The sequence below is a fragment of the Gossypium arboreum genome, chromosome 3 (genome assembly GCF_025698485.1).
Source record: "Gossypium arboreum isolate Shixiya-1 chromosome 3, ASM2569848v2, whole genome shotgun sequence".
Classification (NCBI taxonomy): domain Eukaryota; kingdom Viridiplantae; phylum Streptophyta; class Magnoliopsida; order Malvales; family Malvaceae; genus Gossypium; species Gossypium arboreum.
Window position 1 is genome coordinate 83,766,163 of NC_069072.1, and position 19,122 is coordinate 83,785,284.

The 19,122-nt window shown below is 37.6% G+C and overlaps 1 non-coding gene across 1 annotated transcript; it reads right to left on the reverse strand.

Moving 5' to 3' along the window:
* Positions 1 to 16,846: 16,846 nt before the first annotated feature.
* On the reverse strand, positions 16,847 to 16,953 carry LOC128290789 (small nucleolar RNA R71). Its single transcript, XR_008280575.1, has one exon. It is a non-coding gene; the product is annotated as a small nucleolar RNA R71 (small nucleolar RNA).
* Between the last annotated feature and the right edge of the window lie 2,169 nt (positions 16,954 to 19,122).

Here is a 19,122-nt window from a genome sequence, read left to right on the forward strand (position 1 = left end):
AATCATTGGACATACATATTTCATTTTCGTTACTAAGGCTCAAACACAATTATAATCATTAGCATATTCGCCGGGACTTAGCCCGGTGGAATTCAAATACTCATACACACATAATCAATAATCATACACATCCATATTTCATCTCACATAATTCAAGTAAGGTCACTTCTTGAGGACTTACCTCGGATGTTGTCGAACGGCTTTTTCGGCTATTCGATCACCTTTTCCTTCCCTTGTCCAATTGTGGCCCTCTTAGCTCTTGAGCTAATTCAAACAAATTCAATTTATTAAAACCTCATTGTGCTTGCTTATGGCGAATATGACAAGGATTTTAAATGGTCATATGGCCACTCTTTAGCTTGAATACACAATGGTCATGCACATTTTATACTACATCAAGCAATTCAATACAATTTATTTGAGCATCAAGGAAATGCTAGGGCCTTCAATAGGCTACCCAAGGCCGAATATTCATGTACATGTTGAGGTCAATTTTGCACTTAATACCTCACAAAAACAGCATGCAATCTACTAATTAATGCTTTGCACATTGTGGCCCAAAACTTATAATATAGCATCAAGCACTTATATGTGTGCTAGGTCAATTGTGCTTGCAATTTCACAAGCATTCTTCCACATTTTCTTCTTTAAATCAATATATTCATCACTTAGTTCATAACCAAACATAATGTGCAATCATATATATGCATATATCAGCATGGCCGAATTTTCAAGGTGTCCATAGCCATCCAAAACACAAATTTTTAACTAACATGCAAGAAGCATGAATCATGCTCAAGAATGCATCATGGCCGAATATGACAATCATGCTCCTTTTCAACTTTAATCATGATAAAACAAAGAGAAAACTCAAAATCTTACTCATGAATAGAAAATCCATCATTGCATGCATCATCATCAAGCTTCACACTTAGCATGCAATGGCTTTATCACCATAACAACTTTGCCCAAATACCATTTCCATGGCATAACAAAGATTTGAGCCATGGCTAGCATGCACATCAAGTTAGTAACCAAGTCATGCATGAAACTCCAAACACAACCTCATACATACCTTAATCTTGGTACAAGTATGGCCAAATCTCCTTCTAGTTCTCTTCTAAACCAAAAAATGGAGCAAAAATCCCTTTCTTCCTCCTTATGATTTTCGCCAAAAGATGAGAAAGGATGAACAATTTTTTTTGTTTTCTCTTCTTGGTTGCACGGCAATGGGGGAATGCTACTCTCTCACACACATTTTTTTTTCATTCTTTTCTTACCCATGCTTATTTGTTTATGATTTCTCCCTAATGCCCAACAAAACATGTTTCATGACATGTTTAGCCCATATCTCTTTGTCATGGCCGCCATCACTTGTAAAAAGGGAAATTTGACATGCAAGTCCATTATTTTGCATGCATGCTTTAATTAGTCATCACATATTTCCCTATCGTACTTTCAAAGTTCACTACTAAGTCCTTTCTTATAAATTAGCACCTAATTAATAAAAATCGAGACACGAAATATTTACGCATACCAATTCCATATACAATAAGCACGGAATATAACACTTAATTATTCTTGTGACTCGGTTTCGTGGTCCCGAAACCACTCTCCGACTAGGGTCACATTCGGGGTGTCACAACATCTTTCTGAAGTACTTTCGTCATTGGTCTGGCTATCATCGAGAAACCTTTTACAAACCGTCGGTAGTAACCGGCAAGTCCCAAAAAGCTCCCAACCTCAGTAATATTTCTCGGAGGCTTCCAGTTATGTATGGCTAAAATTTTGCTCGGATCAACTCGAATACCCGATGCGGATACCACATGACCCAAGAAGCTCACCTCTCTTAACTAGAACTCACACTTATTGAACTTAGCATATAACTGCTTATCTCGTAAAATCTGCAACACTAATCTCAGGTGCTTAGCATGCTTGGTTTCATCTCTTGAGTAGACCAAGATGTCATCAATAAACACAACTACAAACCGGTCCAGATACTGTCTGAAGACCCGATTCATCAGATCCATAAATACTGCAGGGGCATTAGTGAGCCCAAACGGCATCACTAAGAACTCGTAAAAGAACTCGTAGTGACCGTATCTAGTTCTAAAAGCTGTTTTGGGTATATCCGAATCTCGAATTCGCAACTGATAATAACCCGATCTCAAATCTATCTTTGAAAACACTGAGGCTCCCTTTAGCTGATCAAACAAATCGTCAATGCGCGGTATCAGATATTTATTCTTTATTGTCACCTTATTCAGCTGACGATAGTCGATGCACAACCTCATGGTTCCGTTCTTCTTTTTCACAAACAATATTGGTGCACCCCAAGGTGAGTAACTTGGTCGAGCGAAACCTCTATCCGTCAACTCTTGCAACTAGCTTTCAATTCCTTTAATTCTGTTGGTGCCATACGATACGGAGCTATCGAAATCGGTGTAGTCCCAGGTACAAGCTCAATACCAAACTCTACCTCCGAACAGTGGTAAACCCAAGAATTCTTCTGGAAAACATCCGGTATTCACAAACCACCGCACGTAATCAGCTTCTTTTCTAACTCTTTGTCATCAAATACATACGCAAGGTATGCTTCACACCCCTTTCTTACATATTTCTGAGCCAACATCGATGATATTACAGCTGGCAACCTATTCAAGTCAGTAGACTCAACTCGGATTACCTCGTTATTTACAGACCTTAAATCGATGGTTTTTCTTTTGCAATTTACAATTGCATCATGTACGGTCAAATGAGTCCATACTGAGGATAACATCAAATTCGTCAAACAGTAAAAGCATCAAATCGGCCGGAAAACAGGAACCTCGAATTACTAGGGGACATTTCTTGCACACTTTGTCGACAAGCACGAACGACCCAAAGGATTTGACACCGAATTATAAACTCAAGAGACTCAACAGTAGAGTCTTCTCGATGCTAAGGTTTCACATATATAAGAATGAGTAGAACCAGGTCAATCAAAGCAATCACATTAGTATCAAAGAGAGTAAAAGTACCGGTAATAACATCTGGCGAGGAAGCATCCTTGCGTGCGCGTATAGCGTAAGCTCTAGCAGGAGCACGAGCCTCAGATCTGGTTGTAGCATCTCTAGATCCTCTCTGACTGCCACTAGTATTGCCCGTATTTGTGACAGCCCAAAATAGACCCTAGCCGGAATGTGGTTTCGGGACCACAAAACCGAGGCATAACAATAATTTAAAATTCATTTCGATGCCTATAATATGTGAGTATTCATGTATGACATTTTTTGATGATTGATTTAGTGTTATAAAGGTGAATTTCACTAGAAAGGACTTGTGTGAGAAAATTTAGAATTGAGATAGGCAAATGTGGAAGTGGCCTATTGATGCACACTAGGAAATGTTGTCCTTGCATGTCAAATTCCCCAAATTTGACTATAGTGGCCGCCATGGTGATGAATATATAAAAAAGAAAACATGTCTTAAACATGTTTTGCTAGTGGTGCATGTTAGAAATAATAAAATAAGAGTATGGAAAAAAAAAGGAAAAAAAAATGTTCATCTTTCACCATAGCTCTTGGCCGAATGTCCTAAGGAAAGAAAAGAAAAAATTTTGCTCATCCATTTTCACTTCTTGGTCGAAAATACTAAGGAAAAAGGGGGAGGATTTTTGCTTCATGCTTGGTTTGGAAGAGATCTAGAAGGAGATTTGGCTAAGTTTGCATCAAGATTAAGGTATGTATGAGGTTGTGTTAGGAGTTTCATGCATGACTTGGTTGCTAACTTGATGTGCATGTTAGCCATGGCTCAAATCTTTGTTATGCCATGGAAATTGTATTTGGCCAAAGTTGTTATGGTGATAAAGCCATTGCATGCTAAGTGTGAAGCTTGATGATGATGCATGCAATGATGGATTTTCTACTCATGAGTAAGATTTTGAGTTTTCTTTGTTTTATCATGATTGAAGTTGAAAAGGAGCATGATTGTCATATTCGCCATGATGCATTCTTGAGCATGATTCATGCTTCTTGCATGTTAGTTAAAATTTGTGTTTTGGATGGCTATGGACACCTTGAAAATTCGCCATGCTCATATATGCATATATATGATTGCACATTATGTTTTGGTTATGAACTAAGTGATGAATATATTGGTTTAAAGAAGAAGATGTGGAAGAATGCTTGTGAAATTTCAAGCACAATTCGCCTAGCACACATGTAGGTGCTTGATGCTATATTATAAGTTTTAATACAATGTGCAAAGCATTAATTAGTAAATTGCATGCTGTTTTTGTGAGGTATTAAGTGCAAAATTGACCTCAACATGTACTTGAATATTCGCCTTGGGTAGCCTATTGAAGGCCTTAGCATTTCCTTGATGCTCAAATAAATTGTATTGAATTGCTTGATGTAGTATAAAATGTGCATGACCATTGTGTATTCAAGCTAAAGAGTGGCCATATGACCATTTAAAATCCTTGTCATATTCGCCATAAGCAAGCACAATGAGGTTTTAATAAATTGAATTTGTTTGAATTAGCTCAAGAGCTAAGAGGGCCACAATTGGACAAGGGAAGGAAAAGGTGATCGAATAGCCGAAAAAGCCGCTCGACAACATCCGAGGTAAGTCCTCAAGAAGTGACCTTACTTGAATTATGTGAGATGAAATATGGTTGTGTATGATTATTGATTATGTGTGTATGAGCATTTGAATTCCACCCGGCTAAGTCCCAAGGCGAATATGCTAATGATTATAATTGTGTTTGAGCCTTAGTAACGAAAATGAAATATGTATGTCCAATGATTATCGATGTATGTGTGCATGAGAAATTGAATGATATCCGGCTAAGCCCAAGACAATTATGCTGAAATTATATCCGGTTAAGACCAAGGCAATTGTGCTAGTGGCTATATCCGGCTAAGGCCCAAGGCATTCGTATGAAGTTATTCTATCCGGCTAAGACCAAGGCATTTGTGCACGTGATTATATCCGTTATATTCAAGAATCTTGGGCTGGAGGTGAGTGTTGGTTGCTGTAATGAATTCAATTAGTACACTCGGAAAGCCCAAAGGATAAGGTACGTTATATGTGCATTGAAAGTCGACATGTTTGAGCAACATTCGCTCAATCGACTAATGAATTTCAGTTATTGAATTGATTGATGCTTTGCGAACTTATATAATGATGAAGTATGAAGTAAGAATGTGTATTAATGAAATGTTGCATTTGGCTATGTGAATGTATTGCTGTAATTAGAGTTGATTATATTCCTTGAGACTTACTAAGCATAAAGATGCTTACCCCGCTGCTTTGGCTCTTAGTTTTCTAGATTTCGCTCAAGCAATCGGATTTGGGATCGTTGAAGTCAAGTCATCCACACTATCAAGCCTCCATTTTGGTATAAATTTTGGTTGAACTTGAGATGGCATGGATAGGACTACCTCTTGTTTGTTAAATATGTTGTAATGTAAGTATGTACGGCCATGCGAAATGGCTCAAAAGGAAGCATGAACTTAGACAAATTGTGGGTTGTATGTATATATTTGGTGTCATGATGTGGCTATGGCTTGAAATGGGAATGTTGGTCATATGATCAGCCATTTGCATGGTTAAAATGATCATATATGAACCTATGTATGGCAAGACTAGTTGATTCATGGAGACTACCAAATAGGTAAGTCCTATCTTAAAACAGATGCTGCCAGCTGCAGTGGCGTGAATGTGAAAAATCACCAAAATTCATAGGAATGGAATTAAATAGTGAATAAGCTATGTAAATGAACCTTGATGAGTCTATTTTCATATGGAAGAAACGAAATGGTCATAGGAGTTACAGGTTAAGAGATATTAAAGTTATTGTGAGACAGGGCCAGAATGGTTTCTGGGTTCCTGTCGCAACTTTAAAAATTCACTATAAATTATCCAAAAATAATTAGGAGATATACATTATATGTACAGATTCCATTTTGAGTCTAGTTTCATTAGAAACAAACGACACCAGCATTAAAGCCCTGTACAGAGAGATATTCAAGTTATACCGCGCGAAGGTCAGAGCAGTCGATCCCTGTAACATGGGTAACTTTAACTAATAAACTGTACCAATTGGCCCGACCAAAATCCTAGAAATAAATCCATGGATGGATATATGAGTCTAAATTCATGGAAAATTTACGAAACCAGTTTCCGAGTTTTGAAACTCGAGATATGATTTTTAAGGCGACAGTGACGCAGTTTTCCAGCCTGACTGGAAATGTCAAATTGGTGGGCAAAAACATGTGAACTTGGCTTGTTAACCCCTCGGGTCCGACACCGGCGATGGTCTCGGGTTTGGGGTGTTACAGTATTTCTAGATGGTCTACCTCGAGCAGTAGTAGCACCAGGTTTCCCACTCTGATTTACGCCTGCTCGCACAATGTCGGGCAATCTTTAATAAAGTGGTCACCGATCCGCACTTGTAACAGAGCGGTCATGGAATCTACAAGTCCCCAATGCCATTTACCACAATCTCGACACTCGCTCTGTCTCGACGATCATTTCCAACATCGGCGATCAAGTGACTCGTGCATTCACGGGGGTCGATCGCGATCTCGCCTAAAAACCTCAAGTGTCTCTAGACCGCCTAAGTCATCTCTAAATTTCTTCGATGATCATGGAAGGGCTTCCCAAGACCTCTTACTTAAACTCCTTTGCACCCACCTCAGCTTTTCTTTTCTCCATATTGAGCTCCTCGGCTTTGCAAGCTCGCCGACAAGGACCACAAATTCTCGGATTTCCAAAATGCCAACATACGACTTTATATCATCATTCACCCCATCCTCAAACGCTTACACATCACGGCTTCAAGAAATACATTCTCGAGCGCATCGCTAAGCCTTACAAACTTTCGCTCATAGTCGGTAACCGACATGGAACCTTGTTTAAGTTCAAGAAATTCCTTCCGCTTTTGATCCATGAATCTCGATCGATATACTTTTTCCAAACTCGATTTGGAAAAACTCCCAAGTTACTTGCTCTCTGGCACAACAGAAGTCAACGATTCCACCAATAGTAGGCGTAATCACGTAGCAAGGAGATAGTACACTTTAGGCACTCATCGGGTGTGCAAGATAGCTCATCGAAAATACCGAATAGTGTTGTCCAACCAAAATTCAGCTTGCTCGGCATCATCGCTGTCCGTAGCTTTAAATTCAAGAGCCCGTGTTTTCGGATTTTGTCAATCGGAGGCTTATTTGACCTTATTTGGTCAGGCTTGTTGGAGGTATTGTGGTGCGGGGTGGTATTAGTCGGAATGGAGGTTGTGGAACAGTAGATTAGTTCGAATGTATTGGTTGAACCAATCATTCATCACGCTATAAAAAGCTTGTCTAGCTTCATCGTTTGGATTATTAGCAATAGGTTGAGAGTCCGCCGGCGCTGTCCCTTGCGCGGGAGCAGGCGCTACTCTCAAGATCATCACTACCGCTTCGGTTGGGATCGGATCCATTACTATAAATAAACACATTTTCAATTGTCAGAAATCACCACACTATCAAATAAATGCATAATGGCATGTATAGCTAGACCCAAACGTATTACAGTAGTCCTAGAATCGACTAAACCGTAGCTCTGATACCAATAAAATTGTAACACCCTGTACCTGAGACCGTTGCCATAGTCAAACACGAGGTATTTACGAACTTATTTCATTTATTTTCACAGTCCATTTTAAAAATTTCTAGACAAGCTGGCTAACTGCGTCACTGTTAACTTAAAAATCATATCTTGAGTTCCAAAACTCGAAAACCAGTTTCGTAAATTTTACCTGAAACTAGACTCATATATCCATCTAAAAATTTGTTTCTAGAATTTTTGGTCAAGCTAATTAGTACAGTTTATTAGTTAAAGTATCCCCTGTTTCAGGGTTCGACTGCTCTGACCTTCATTCATTACGACTTATATATCTTCCTGTACAGGGCTTAATTACTTATGCCGTGTGTTTCTGACGAAACTAGACTTAAAAAGGAATCTATACATCTATGGCATGACTTCTAATTATCTCTGGTTAATTTATAGTGAATTTCCAAAGTCAGATCAGGGGATCCAGAAATTGCTCTGGCCCTATTCCACGTAAGCTTAAATATCTCCTAAACTACGACTCATATGATCATTTCGTTTCTTCCATATGAAAGTAGATTCATCAAGGTTCGATTACATAATTTATTCACTATTTAATTCCATTCCTAATATTTGTAGTGATTTTTCAAATCCACACCACTGCTGCTGTCAGCATCTGTTTTTAAGGTAAACTTTACCTATTTCATGGTTTTCCATGAATCGACTAGAATTTGTCATAGAAAGCACCAAAATGATCATGATTAACCATTCCAATGGCGAATCGTTACCAAACATTTCCATACCTCTCAATGAACAACATACAAAACGATTATAATGCTATGCTCAAAGTATATATAAGCCATTTTCGCATGGCTATCTAAATTTATACAAAACCAAAGGGTACATGACCAACAACAAAAAGGGTAGTCCTATACATGCCATTTTTAGAGTTCAACCAAAAGTGTACCAAAAGGGCTTTGATAGTGTGGACGACTTCGACTTCGACAATCCCGAGTTCGATAGCTGACGAACCAAAATCTATAAAACAGAGAATCAAAGAAACGGAGTAAGCATTTAATGCTTAGTAAGTTTTGAGCAATGAAATTAGGCGCAATTGAAGTATAGCATTCATATGACTAAACGGATAATTTCATATACACATATTCTCAAAATCATACCTACTTCACATTACCAACCCTTATACCCATACATAAGAGATCAACTTAACCAAAAGCCTAAGCTCATTAATCGATCGAGTTTAATACTATTTAAAAGGAATCAACTAATCCAATGCATATACGAAACATACCTCATCGTTGGGATTTTACGAGCATATTAATTGAAATTATTACAGCAAGATCGCTCATTCCCAAACCAAGTACCTTCGGGATTTAACCGAATATAGCTACTCGCTCAAATGCCTTCGGGACTTAGCCCGGATATAGTAGTTCGCACAAATGCCTTCGGGACTTGGCCGGGATATAGTAACTCGCACAAATGCCTTCGAGACTTAGCCCGGATATAGTAACTCGCACAAATGCCTTCGGGACTTATCCCGGAATTAGTAACTCGCACAAATGCCTTCGGGACTGAGCTCGGAATTAGTCACTAGCACAAATGCCTTTGGGACTTAGCCCCGTTTGTGACACCCCTAATGTGACCCTAGTCGGAGAGTGGTTTCGGGACCACGAAACCGAGTCACAAGAATAATTAAGTGTTATATTCCGTGCTTATTGTATGAGGAATTGGTATGCGTAAATATTTCGTGTCTCGATTTTTATTAATTAGGTGCTAATTTATAAGAAAGGACCCATGTGCTAGGACTTGAAAATGTGATAGGTGTATTTTTAAGTGGCCTAATAATGCATAAAGTGAAATAAATGGAGTTGCATGTCAATTATCCCTTTCCCTAAGGTGGATGGCGGCCATGACAAATTATATAAGGGAAAACATGTTCCCAACATGTTTTACTAATGGATGATGTTAAAATGATAAAATAAGAGTATGAAAAAAAAGAGAAAAAAATGTTCATTCTTCTCCATAGGCTTGGCGAATGTCCTAAGGAAAGAAAAGAAAAATTTGTTCATCCTTTCTCATCTTCTTGGCCGAAAATACTAAGGGAAAAGGGGGAGGATTTTTGCTTCATGCTTGGGTTGGAAGAGACCTAGAAGGAGATTTGGCTAAGTTTACATCAAGATTAAGGTATGTATGAGGTTGTGTTGGGAGTTTCATGCATGGTTTGGTTGCTAATTTGATGTGCATGTTAGCCATGGCTCAAATCTTTGTTATGCCATGGAAATGGCATTTGGCCAAAGTTGTTATGGTGATAAAGCCATTGCATGCTAAGTGTGAAACTTGATGATGATGCATGCAATGATGGATTGTCTACTCATGAGTAAGATTTTGAGCTTTCTTTTGTTTTATCATGATTGAAGTTGAAAAGAAGCATGCTTGTCATATTCGCCATGATGCATTCTTGAGCATGATTCATGCTTCTTGCATGTTAGTTAAAATTTGTGTTTTGGATGGCTATGGACACCTTGAAATTGCCATGCTCATATATGCATATATATGATTGCATATTATGTTTTGGTTATGAACTAAGTGATGAATATATTGGTTTAAAGAAGAAGATGTGGAAGAATGCTTGTGAAATTGCAAGCACAATTCGCCTAGCACACATGTAGGTGCTTGATGCTATATTATAAGTTTTAATACAATGTGCAAAGCATTAATTAGTAAATTGCATGCTGTTTTTGTGAGGTATTATGCAAAATTGACCTCAACATGTACATGAATATTCGGCCTTGGGTAGCCTATTGAAGGCCTTAGCATTTCCTTGATGCTCAAATAAATTGTATTGAATTGCTTGATGTAGTATAAAATGTGCATGACCATTGTGTATTCAAGCTAAAGAGTGGCCATATGACCATTTAAAATCCTTGTCATATTCGCCATAAGCAAGCACAATGAGGTTTTAATAAATTGAATTTGTTTGAATTAGCTCAAGAGCTAAGAGGGCCACAATTGGACAAGGGAAGGAAAAGGTGATCGAAAAGTCGAAAAAGCCGCTCGACAACATCCGAGGTAAGTCCTCAAGAAGTGACCTTACTTGAATTATGTGAGATGAAATATGGATGTGTATGATTATTGATTATGTGTGTATGAGCATTTGAATTCCACCCGGCTAAGTCCCAAGGCGAATATGCTAATGATTATAATTGTGTTTGAGCCTTAGTAACGAAAATGAAATATGTATGTCCAATGATTATTGATGTATGTGTGCATGAGAAATTGAATGATATCGGGCTAAGCCCAAGACAATTATGTTGAAATTATATCCGGTTAAGACCAAGGCAAATGTGCTAGTGGCTATATCCGGCTAAGACCAAGGCATTCGTATGAAGTTATTCTATCCGGCTAAGACCAAGGCATTTGTGCACGCGATTATATCCGGTTATATTCAAGAATCTTGGGCTGGAGGTGAGTGTTGGTTGCTGTAATGAATTCAATTAGTACACTCGGAAAGCCCAAAGGATAAGGTACGTTATATGTGCATTGAAAGTCGACATGTTTGAGCAACATTTGCTCAATCGACTAATGAATTTCAGTTATTGAATTGATTGATGCTTTGTGAACTTATATAATGATGAAGTATGAAGTAAGAATGTGTATTAATGAAATGATGCATTTGGCTATGTGAATGTATTGCTGTAATTAGAGTTGATTATATTCCTTGAGACTTACTAAGCATAAAATGCTTACCCGCTGCTTTGGCTCTCGCTTTTCTAGATTTCGTCAAGCAATCGGATTTGGGATCGTTGAAGTCAAGTCATCCACACTATCAAGCCTCCATTTTGGTATAAATTTTGGTTGAACTTGAGATGGCATGTATAGGACTACCCTTGTTTGTTAAATATGTTGTAATGTAAGTATGTACGGCCATGCGAAAATGGCTCGAAAAGGAAGCATGAACTTAGACTAATTGTGGGTTGTATGTATACATTTTGTGTCATGATGTGGCTATGGCTTGAAATGGGAATGTTGGTCATATGATCAGCCATTGGCATGGTTAAAATGATCATATATGAACCTATGTATGGCAAGACTAGTTGAATCATGGAGACTACCAAATAGGTAAGTCCTACCTTAAAACAGATGCTGCCAGCTGCAGTGGCGTGAATGTGAAAAATCCCCAAAATTCATAGGAATGGAATTAAATAGTGAATAAGCTATGTAAATGAACCTTGATGAGTCTATTTTCATATGGAAGAAACGAAATGGTCATAGGAGTTACAGGTTAAGAGATATTAAAGCTATTGTGAGACAGGGCCCGAATGGTTTCTGGGTTCCTGTCGAAACTTTAAAATTCACTATAAATTATCCAAAAGAATTAGGAGACATACCTTATATGTACAGATTCCATTTTGAGTCTAGTTTCATTAGAAACAAACGAAACCAGCATTAAATCCCTGTACAGAGAGATATTAAAGTTATACCACGCGAAGGTCAGAGCAGTCGATCCCTGTAACATGGGTAACTTTAACTAATAAACTGTACCAATTGGCCCGACCAAAAATCCTAGAAATAAACCCATGGATGGATATATGAGTCTAAATTCAGGAAAATTTACGAAACCAGTTTCCGAGTTTTGAAACTCGAGATATGATTTTAAGACGACAGTGACGCAGTTTTCCAGCCTGACTGGAAATGTCAAATTGGTGGGCAAAACATGTGAACTTGGCTTGTTAACCCCTCGGTCCGACAATCGGCGATGGTCTCGGGTTTGGGGTGTTACACGTTATCATCCGAATATTCATAAACATATCAGTAAATCATGACACATCTTTATTTCATTTTCATAACTAGAATTCAAACACAAGTCAATTATTAAGCATTCCCATTTTCTACTCAATAGCCACATACAAACAAAGATGATTTGGTTTGCTTTGTGACATGATCTCTATGCACATACGGCTACCCATCATACGTATAGACTAATTAAATCAACATATAATTCAAGTAGAATCATTATATCACCGTATATTTGTTATGATTATACGTCATGACTTAATCAAATCGTAAACTAAGTTTCATTACTCAAAACTTACCTCGGATGTTGTCGAACGATTTCGACTGCTATTCGATCACTTTTCCCTTCCCTTTATCGGATTTAGTTCCCCTTTGCTCTTGAGCTTAATTTAACAAATAAATTGATTTAATCATTTGAACATCAAAAAGAGAAACTCAAGGTACTTAACCCATATATATATTAGACATTAGAGTCACATATATATGAAATCATGAATCAACTCAACATATTAGCCTACACTCTCTTTTAGCCGATTATCTAAGCCAAGATAAAAGCATCAATATGCTTGCCTCTAACTGAATACATGCAACACCAATCTACCTCATGTGGCCGAATATGCATGTCTATGTTGAGGCCGATTATATGCTTAATACTTCCTACAAATATGGTTACTTGTATTGACTACATACCATTTTGTTTCAAGTTCAAAACTCGGCTAATACACATATATACACTAGTAATCAAATACTAACATTTGCACTTCACCTTACTACCAATTCTCATCTATTTCCTACCATGGCCGAATGCATCAAGACACCATACCATTTCAATTTTGGTCATGGGTTAAATAAAGAACTTAATGTCTAACTCAAAAATGCTAAAAAGAAAATCCAAGAGTCATCAATCACCATCACATGTATCATTACAAAGCTTCACACTTAGCATGCAAATGACATCAACACAAGTCCACCTTAGCCGAAACTTAGCTCATCTTCATGCCTCATTACCACAACATCAAACACCAACCAAGAAGGCAACACCCATGGCTGAATATCATCTCCATCTCATAGCAAAGATTTAAACCATGGGCTAGGTAGAACTCAAGCTAACAACTAAAAATATGCATGAATCTCATGGAACAACATCAACATACCTTAGTCTAGTGAACCACCATAGCCGATTTTCTCCAAGCTCTTTCCCTTCTTTTTCTTTCTTCTATTCGGCCAAGTTCAACAACATGAGAACTTTTTCTTTTTTTTTTCTTCATCATTTTCCTTTTCATTATTTTATTACCATGCTCCTTATTTTATCATTTCTAACATAAAGCATTAACACAACATGTTTATGACATGTTTTACCCATCACATTTTGTCCACCCTCATTGTCATGGCCGGCCACTACTAATTAAGTGGGGAAATTGACATGCAAGTCCACCCTTTTGATTACATGCACTAATAGATCCTTATAGATTAACCTATCACATTTCAAAAGTGTCACACATAAGTCCTATTAACTAAATTCACATGCAATTAACTAAATCGAAGCTTAAAACTTTCACACATTCATATTCACATATTTTAGACAATAATTATCATATTCAAATAATTTGGTGACTCGGTTTAGCGGTCCCGAAACCGCTTTCCGACTAGGGTCACTTTAGGGCTGTCACAGGTAATGGGTGTTATATTTAGTGGTATCAGAGCATGGTTTAGTCAGTTCTCAGACTAACCTAAGATGTGTAAGAGTCTAGCTATACATGCCACAAGTTTGAGATTGTGTGATGTCTCCCAATATGAATGAGAACTATCTTGTGTGGGCAAGGTACTCTCCAACTGAGCTACACCCGATCACGTAGATAATGATGCTAAAGTATTCAATAAAGTGCAGTTATGAAGAGTTGAAACTCGAAAAGGTACGAACAAGAATTCATGAAATGTATATATACATGGTATAATGAGCTTATTTATGATTGATTGATAATCTCATGGTGTACATGATTAATTTGTTCGAGTGAATACATGTGTTTAGATAACTTACTAAAAACACAGGTAGAAAGAATGTTCATGTATACTTATTTGAACGAATATGGTTGGCAAATTTACATAGTCTGATTAAATGTGTTAAATTGTTTGGACTAATTTACATGATTGTAATGATATGTCTAAATGAAGGTATATAAGGTAAAAGTATAGATTGTGATAAACTTAACCATATTTGTTGGCCCTTGTATGATATCATGTGCATGACTTGTATGATCAAATGAATAGATTAGTAAAGTTATCTAGAAAACATGGAATGCATCCATAAGTATATGATAAACGCCAAATTATACATATTTTTACCCCAAATACTTAGCATATTTATGGATGTTTATTACTAGATTTGTGGATTTTGGTGCTCTTAATCCACTTATTTCATGTTTTGTACTCAGGAGAGCACTAAGAATCAAAAAGAGCCAAAAACGAGCTAAAAAGGGACAAAACAAACCCAATCGAGAAGATGACACGACCTAAGCCTTGCCACACAGGTAGCTCACACGCCTGTGTCTTTCGAGGATGTCTACCAAGGCTTTCACAATTCACACAGCCTGGCCATTGACCCACACGACCGTGTGCAATTTAATGGATCGAACACCACCTGGCAATCACGTCACAAGGCCGTGGCACACGGGCGTGTCCCCTTTTTAAGAAGTTGTATTTTACACAGAAAAGGATACTTAGGGAGGAAGAAAGCCAATCCAAAGCCTATATAAACACCCTAAGTACGACTTAGAAGGGGGTCTCCCTCCAGAACTTTTCTGGAGTATAAAACCACACGCCGGGAATTACTTGAAGGAAGCTAGACGATCCATCCCAAAGTCAGAGCTACTCCATGACTGAAGATCTCTCTCAGAATTCCTTCAGGGGTTTTAGAGTTTTCTTTATGTTTTGTTATTTTCATACTTTTAAGATGTACTCTTATTTTATTATGAACTAAACCCCTTAGATACCTAAGGGGGTTGAAACCTATGATGGATCTTGTTATTATTATTTGAACTGTATGATAAATACTTGCTTTGTTCTTAATTATGTGTTTTTAATGCTTGAGTTAATATTCCGGGTATTAATTCATGATTTGATGTGCTTATGCAGAGGGGCAAAAGTCCCTGTCTAAGAGTAGATTTGGCATAATTAGGCGAAGTTAATCGAACGCCTAGAAATAAGGTTACGAGATTTTGCCAGATTAGGGTGAAACGTAATATGGCAATCTATAGATTGATTTACTGCTTCCCTAGGGGTTTTAATTAAGAAAGAGATTTCAATTAATTCAACTGAGGGTTAGACGTTATTAGTCTTGAAAGAGATAATAATATAGGTTAAGGAGTCTTACGGATCAAGTCAAGTGAATACATCGTCTGGTTCAGAGTTAGATAACAAGTGAAATCTAGGTGGATTCCTCCTTGAGTGTCGTCTTTATCAATTACTTTTCTTCAAGTCTTTTTCCAAATTTTCTCTTTGCTTTAGTTTAATTAGTTAATTAGTTTAATAAACAACCTCTCTTTATTTCTAGGTTAAATAATAAAAAGATAGTTATTACTAGTACTTTTGGTTCCCTTGGGTACGATATCCCGGTCTTGCCATTACTATATTATTGTTCGATAGGTGCGCTTGCCTTTTCGTCGTGATAATAGTTAGTCTAGGTTTGATCTTCATTATAACTATTTCTTACTTGTTATGAATCACGCGATCAAGTTTTTGGCGCCGTTGCCGGGGAACTAAAATATTAGGAACGTTAAATTTTTTTTACTTTAGTCATTTATTTTTCTTGCAATTTAATTTAATTTAATTATTATTATTACTAATTAATTTACTTTTTCTTTCTCTTGGCAGGTTTTTATAGTTTATGACTAGAAGAAACCCGTCGGGACCATTACTTTTTGACGAAGAAATCGATCGCACAGTTCGTAGAAACCAAATAGAAATAAGGTGCAGCTTAAGATACACAGAAAATGAGCAAGAAGACGATACTCAACCCCCAACCGAAGAGATGGCTAAAAACCAAGGCAATCAGCTACCTTCTGCAATTGCGGCTAATCAAAATCCTGCTCCACGTACTATGTATGGCTATACTAAACCTTCTTTAACAGGAACTGAGTCAAGCATAGTTAGATCGACTGTAGCTGCAAATACTCTTGAACTGAAACCTAACACAATTCAAATGATACAGCAATTTGTTCAGTTTGATGGTTTGCTGGATGAAGATCCCAACGCTCACTTAGCAAACTTTCTGGAATTTTGAGATACAGTTAAAATTAATGGCATTTCTGACGATGTCATTCGTCTTCAGTTATTTCCTTTTTCATTGAGGAACAAAGCTAAACAGTGGTTGAACTCATTACCATGAGGGTCAATTACTACTTGGGAACAAATGACAGAAAAATTTTTACTAAAATACTTTTCGCCGGCTAAAATGGCTAAATTACGTAATGATATCTCTTCTTTTGTGCAAATAGATTTAGAAACACTTTACGATGCATGGGAGAGATACAAGGACTTACTGAGAAGGTGAACTCACCATGGGTTACCGCTTTGGCTTCAAGTACAAATATTCCACAATGGTCTAAATCCCTCGACTCGACAAATGGTTGACATAGCTGCTGGCGGAACCATCAACAATAAAACACCTGAAGAGGCTTATGAATTCATTAAAGAAATGTCACTGAATAACTATCAGTGGCAAGTCATGAGGACTAAGCCAACAAAAACAGCCTGAGTTTATAACGTCGACTCAGTTACTATGCTATCAAATCAGGTAGAACTTCTCAATAAAAAGATTGATGGTTTACTTGGTTCTACGCAGGTACATCTAGTAATGAGGTGTGACTCAAGTGGAGGAGGTGTGCATACGAATATCAATCCTTCAATCCTACAATCAAGAGGAACAAGTCAACTATATGGGTAACAATAACTTTAGATCTCAAAATAACCCATACAAGAATACTTATAATGCAAAGTTGGAGGAACCACCCAAATTTCTCCCGGGTGGTCAAGGGAATCAAAAGCCACAAAATCCTCGTGGTTTTCAACAGCCACCTTATCAACAAGAGAAGAAACCAAACCTTGAGGAGATGCTCTCAAAATTCATATCAATGTTAGAAACCCGCTTCCAAAATATCGAGACAAGACTTAAAATCAACAAGCATCGATCCAAGGACTCAAACTCAAATAGGCCACTATTAAAACTAATCTCGAACGACCACAAGGTAGCTTACCAAGTAATACTAAACCTAACCCAAAGGAACACCTCAACACAATTAGTACTCAAGATAAGGAAGGATTCATTGCGTCTGAGCCAGAATTGATGCAAGAAACTATGGTGAGCAAAGGTAAAAGTGAGGTAAGTCATAACAAAAAGGTGAATGAAGAATATAGACCTCGTGTGCCATACCCTAACGCGACAAGAAAAAACCGCTCAGATGAACAATTTGGTAAATTCCTCAAACTTTTAAAAAAATTACATATTAACTTACCATTTATTGAAGCTTTGTCGCAGATGCCAAATGCAATGAAATTTTTAAAAGAGCTTTTAGTAAATAAGCGGAAGTTGGACGAAGCGTCGTATGTGGAGCTAAACGCAGTCTGCTTAGCTATTCTACAGAATAAGCTACCCCACAAATTGAAAGATTCAGGGAGTTTTACAATTCCTTGCTTAATTGGTAGTTTAGATATAAGTCATGCATTAGCTGATTTAGAAGCTAGTATTAACGTCATGACTTACAAAATGTTTAAGCAACTAGGTCTCGGGAAACCCAAACAGACTAGGATGAGCATCCAATTAGCAGATAAAACTATAAGATTCCCTACAGGGATTATTGAAGATGTGCTAGTTAAAATCGATAAATTTATATTTCTTGTTGACTTTATTATTTTAGACATAGAAGAGGATAATAATACCCCTTTGATTTTAGGGAGGCCCTTTTTAGAAACTGCTAAAACAATTATTGATGTTGGCACATGTGACCTCACACTTCACATAGGAGACGACACGATCATCCTTCAAGCTCATAATTCTGGCATCACATCGAACATTAAAGGTAATAGTCCACACCAATCTACTAAAACTGATAATATGACTTTGCGGAAATTGAGCTTCAAAGAAGTTCACGAGCCATGTTCTAGAAATAATAGAGGACACATTCATGAAGAACAAAGGCTATGGATAGAGGAGCTAGATGAATGGCAAGCACACAAACCGAGAACACATGATAAACTGAAACTATGACAAAACAAGCCCGATACCTCTCCAAATCAACTTAAGGTTGGCAATAAAGTCTTACTAGATGTCGCAGATCCCCACATTGTCACTACCACACCGAATGAGGAAATCCCTCTAGTACTCAATATTTTTCCATTCGGTACGGTGGAGGTGAGTAACCCTAAGTTCGACACTTTTAAGGTAAACAACACCCGATTAAAACCCTATTTTGAGAGATTGATAGCAGGAATGAGGAGTATAAACTCCTCGAACCACCCTGACCATTCACTAGAGAGGTAAGTCGAGCTTAGGCTATAAATAAGCACTTCTCGGGAGGCAATTCGAGCACTAACATATTTTGATTTCTTTATTTTTAATTTCTAACGCCTTAAATCATTAACTTTATCTTTGAATTGCAGATTTTTTTAGCGCACACGGCCAGGCACACGGGCGTGCCTAAAGCCATGGCTAAGCAGGGAAAGAGACACGGCAGTGCG